The sequence below is a fragment of the Austrofundulus limnaeus genome, unplaced genomic scaffold (assembly GCF_001266775.1).
Source record: "Austrofundulus limnaeus strain Quisiro unplaced genomic scaffold, Austrofundulus_limnaeus-1.0 Scaffold18, whole genome shotgun sequence".
NCBI lineage: Eukaryota > Metazoa > Chordata > Actinopteri > Cyprinodontiformes > Rivulidae > Austrofundulus > Austrofundulus limnaeus.
This window is the reverse complement of record NW_013952420.1, coordinates 1,533,391-1,539,330: the sequence shown is the minus strand read 5'-3', so window position 1 is coordinate 1,539,330 and position 5,940 is coordinate 1,533,391.

Below are 5,940 nucleotides of genomic sequence, written 5' to 3'. Positions count from 1 at the left end.
ACTACAGCCTAACTGAACCACTTGTTTTAGTGTTTGTATTAGTGGACTACACGTGTGTAAAGAAACGAAAAACAAAAACAAAAAAAAGAAAAGAAAAAAGAAAAGAAAAAAACGCAGGACAAAAACTAGCCAGGTCGTTTTTATTATTATTATTATTATTATTATTATTTTTTTCATAACGGTGTAAAAATGTCTTGAAGCTTGATAACAAATGAAATGATTCATCTGCTTGTCCCAAATGTTTACAGCAATGCTTTCAACTCTGTTTCATAACCTTTTGGGGTAAAATAAAAATAAAAAACTCTTACTATCATGCCATATGCTTTTAGCTGCAACATTGAAAATAAAGTGACGTCAAACAGATGACAGCACAGACCAAGAAAACAACTTTGTATGAAAATCAGTTACAGAAACTTTTCTTTTACAAGCCCCACTTTCAAAATGTCTCTTCATGCTGAGATGGTATCTGATTTAAAAAGAGAGAGAGAGACGGAAAGGGAGGAACGTTTGGCTCCGAGTCACTGATTTAATCCAACAGCGGAAGAGATTCTGATCAACTCAAATCCACCATCAGTCAAAGATAAACATCTCATCCATGGGATTAAGAAAATCAGAACATTGATAAATATAAATGAGAAAAAAACAAGTGGGAAGAGGCTCCTGGATGCAACCAAAAGTTGCAGTAATAATATCTAACATCTGAGTATCCAGCTGATCAATCAGCAAGGTGTCAGTCGGCAGCAGCAGCTCCTGCACAGCTTGCTGCAGCCGAGCTGCACCACAGGATGATTTTGGAGAGTTGGTGTTTTTTTCATGCAGCACGTCTAACCCAATCACCCTGACAGAGCTTTTGGAAACCTCGCTGCTTCTTGGCATAAAGGATGAAAAAGCCATTAGTCTGGGTCCTGCAGTGATAGAGAGTACATGCTGCAGAAAACTGAAACAAAGACGAGTCTGAACAGTGAGGATGCTGTATGGCTGCTAACCTCCAGAGTTGTGTTTTTTTTTTTCACAGGTGACCAGTGAAAATTCAGGGGTGGCACCAAAACTAAAAACCAGAACAGACTTTCAGGAGATTTATGTTAATATTCAGAAGTTAGTTGACAAATCCAGCAAGACAAGTGTTAGAGAATCACCTTCTGATTTACAGGTGCGGCTCCAAAAATTTGAATATCATGGAAAAAGTTCATTGGTCAGCTCAGACAGTGAAACTCATAGATTCATTACACAAAGAGAGTGGATTATTTGAAGTCTTTATTTCTGGTGATTTTGATGGTTATGGCTTCTACATGACTGGATTAGCTCAGTTGTCCAATGTCCTCTCTTCAGATGAAAGTCGTTTGGAAATCCAGCTCACCAGGAAGAGTGGAGTGGCTCAGAGTCCAGACTGAAGCTTCCAGTCAGTGATGGGTTTTGGCAGTGCTGGCTCTAGCCATTTTGGTGCCCTAGGCGAGTTGAAGCCCCCCACCCGAACTATGTCCCATTCACCCCAATTTGAACCCCTAAAATTAAGTTTGACAGTGTAAGGTGCTATGTAGTGCTGTTACGACTAGTCGACGTCACCGGTTATGTCGACTGCATAAATACGTCGACACGCACAACATACCATCAACACGTCGTTTTACGTGAATACGTCGAAAGAGGAGGAGGCAAAGAAAATGGCGACACCCGGTCCGAGCAGCACACGTGAAGAAGACCCCGATGACAGAGTTCAGCAAAGGAAACATCCAAAGACGTCAAAAGTGTTGAAGTATTTTAATCCGAAAGAAAAGGGCTTGGTTGGTTGTTGACTCTGTAAAATGGAGTTAGCCTAGCATAGCAGCACTACCGCAATGAACGAATACCTGAAGCACAAACATCCTGGTGTTCTGCTCGAAGATGAAGGCAGGAGGAAAAGTGCAGAATCGCAAGTCCTCTTATATTGCTTTTTGGCATTAATGTAATATATTAAGAATAATAACGTTGGCAGCAACGTTATTATTCTTAATAATAACGTTGGCAGCAACAGTCTCTGTGGTACTTTCTGATTGTTAGCGTCGGTGTTGTCCTCGTCAGAGAAACCGAAACTTACACACTTCAGGCAGAAATGTTTGTACATGCAGTGGGCAGTGTTACTTTCACAAACAAAACAAAACAACAACAAAAAAAAAAACATTAAGGTGTTTCTTTTCCTCCACTTTCTCCTTGTTTACCGAGGAGTTTTTCCATTAAAATCTTGACAACACCATGAGCTTACTCGATCAACAAAAAATAATCGTTAATGAATCAAAAAAAAATAGTCGTTAGACTAATCGAGTAATCGTAAAAATAATCGTTAGATTAATTAAGAGAAAAATAATAATTTGGGACAAAACTACTGCCACGGCAAAGTTAGATTTATTACCCAGATTTTTTTGCAAAATTTACAGATTTTTGAGGGTTTTATACAGGTAAACGTCTGAAGAGTTTGACATGTATGGGACAACAAAATACAGACTTGTTATTGAGTTTGTCAACACAAACCCCTACCTGAGAGGCACTACCAGCCCCTCCCCCGTCAGAGCAGGACGAGTCAGTGCAACGTCAATCAAATGAGAGAGTGGGTGGGGGCGTTTGCTGCATTTGGGTGGGATGTTTTATGGGTAGAGTAGTTTATTTTTCCTGTTATACTTCATCATAGTTTTTTAAGACAAAGCTAGTTGAAAGGGGCGCTGAACAGAGTTACAAACAGGGATTACAAATAATCACTTTTTTTCTTCTGCAGTTCGGCGTCCCTCCTGCAGATGGCGCTCTGGGCGACCGCCTAGTTCGCCTATGCTAAGAGCCGGTTCTGGGTTTTGGTGTAATGCTGTCTGCTGCCATCAGGACACTGGGTTTTCTGAACTTCAGAGCATTTCATGCTTCTTTCTGCTGATAAGCTATTATTATTAAGTTTAGTTTTTGTTCATTTGTCAGAGACCATGTACAGAAAAACCTTCAACTCAATTAAGTAAAGATGTACTGAAACAGATTATCGCTATCAGCTCATTTCCATCTGCAGTCCCTTTGGCAAGTAAATACTATATAGAAAAAAAAATCAAACAAACAATAAAAACAAGTACATACACCGAAAAAATAACGTGAGATTTACTGTAAAATCCTTGTAATGATTTGCACTAGCACTTTTCAAGTAAATTTTACTGCTGTAATATCAGGCACAATAATGTATACTTACCACCGCAATCAATAATTGTTAATCAATTAATATTAAATTATAAGTCATATTTGCTTAAGCAATTAAGTAAATAAAATGTTAATATTTTAATTTACTTAATTTTAATTATTGTGCCTCTGTGGTTGTTTCACCATTTCTTAATTAAAATCAAGTAAATACAAATATTGTCACATACAGTATGACATTTTATTTGCTTAATTTATTTATGTAGATATAAATTTTAATTTAATAATAATTGTGTAAAAGTTATTAAATTCACGACTTAATTTTAGCAGTAGGTACATTTTACTTAATACTGACAATTGTACCTGATGTTAGAGCAGTAAAATGTACCTGAAAATCACTAGTGCAAATTATGATTTTATGTAGTTATGGTTTTTAGTTTTATCTTGTTTTAGTGTAAAAATCATCATAGCCATCTGCTTATATAAAAAAGTCAACACACGCAACAGCAACACGCACAAGCTCAGATTTTACACAAAATCCTAAAAAAAAATTTGTGCTGGTTTTCAAATCTGTGGGGAGCTGATTGTATTTTCCATCTCTTGGCACACAAAAGTACAAAAAGCTGGCTGTAATATTCTAATTGTCTGAGGGACTGAAATTTTAAAATTGTATTATTTGTAAACCAAAATAATCAAAATTACAAAAAATGAAGGAATTTTCACACTGTTAATGAATCCAATGAGTTTCACATTCTGAACCGATGCGCACACACACACACACACACACACACACACACACACACACACACACACACACAAAACTTTTTCACGATATTCCATTTTAGATGCGTCTGTACGTGTATACTTTTATTTTTTTATTGACAAATGCTCTGTCACTACTCAACTCATTAAAGCTTGTCTTCTCTTAAATTTACATTTATAAAAGAATATTAGACATGTGACCTGTTGAGGATATTTGTTTTAGACCAGCAGTCCTTTTTTTCAGGGATTTTAAGTTTTATTTTTATTTTTAAAAAATTATGTATTTATAACTCCTTATTAAACTCAATGTTTGTTTTTATGTTGATGAGGTCCAACTAATGTTAAACCAATGAAAAAAACTTTTGTAAAAAAATTAAAACACAATTTTATTCATTTTCTCAAAGAATTACCCCCACTTCCCCACCCCTAGTGGCATCCCTGCTCATCAGAGCAGAATAATAATCAATCCACCTAACAAAAATAATAATAAAAAAATACAAAAACAGAAAATTAGACTCAAATGAACAGTAAATCAGACATAGTTCATATCAATCATTTTATTTAATGATTTTTGTTTCAACTTGTTTTTATAAAATTAACAAAACCTGTCATTTTCTTCTACCATCTCTCCATTATTATTTTTTAAAAACTATAACATTTGAGAGTGAAGGAACCAGATCAAACTGATAAATAAAGAGTTCAAATGTGTGAGAATCAGACATTTGGATTAAAACCCAACATGTGAAGCAGCAGAAGGCAGATAAGTCCAACAAACATTGCTGGGAAAAAAAAAAGGAAACACAGGAACGTTGGGATTAGATGTGAGGTGGATGATCTTAGGGGACTCCAGTGTTAGGATCACGTTAAAACATACTGAGAGCTGCTGTGAAAGGACAGCACGGTCTTGGATTTCGTTTTTTATTTTGCTCAAGGCAGAAAAAAGAAAGTTGTAAATGGATTTCCTCTGAAGGCACATCGATATCTAACCCTCCAGCCTTTGAAACGTTACATCAAAGTGCTGAAAGAAAACAAAATAAAAAGGTGAAAATGTCATCCTAAATAGTGCACCGAGTCAATTTCCACTATTTGCTTCCAAGCTCATGGTCGGTTCGTGGTAATAAAAAATCAGCAGCAGCCCTCCCTGCGCAGCTCCACATCCCCTCACAGAAGCCTTCCACCACCCCCCCCCCCCCATGATGCTATCGATGCAGGAAATCACTCTCAACTACTACAACATCAAATCTAAGCTCAGTATCTGTAGAAGTGATGGAGTTGTAGCTGTTTGTGTTCATTAGCTCTGGTGGTCCTCCTGAATGAAACTGACCATGGATGTCTTGATTCAGGGGGTGGCAGCCCACGTTGGGCACATTTCGTTTGTCCCGTAGGTATCTTCTCATGCGACATCTAAATACCCTGCAAGGCCAATGATATCCCAGGATTCATTGCAAAGTCAGCAGATTAAATACAAAAACAAAGACGGCAAAGTTTATTCTTTTAAGGGCGTAGTTTGGAAATTCACGGACCAAAGAATTTGATTTGAAATTCAAGCTTTGCATCTTAGCTGATGAAATTTATGCTGAAATGAGACGTTAAACAAAGTAGCTAAAAATTTAATTAAAAGTACTGATACTGGAGCTAAACCGGAATTATTAATATTTATTTCTGTTTGCAGTAATACAGTGAATTTTAAAGTCGCACCTCCTGTGAAAAGATGTGTGAATACGTGTTCCAACTAAAGGCATATGATCTAACATAGATAATAATATTATATTAATAATAATTAAATATAGGTCATCCTAAGGCTGGACCATCTCATTAAACAGCTGTTGCAGCCTGTGTAGGGTGTGGCCTAGGTGGGCTGCAACCCCTGAATTGAAAGTCCCAAGTGAATCATCTGTACGTACGACTGATAGTTACTTTGGGAGTTTCATTAAAATTCATCCAGTGGTTCATGAAATACGTTGCGCGCGCGCGCACACACACACACATACATACATACACACACACACACACACACACACACACACACACACACACACA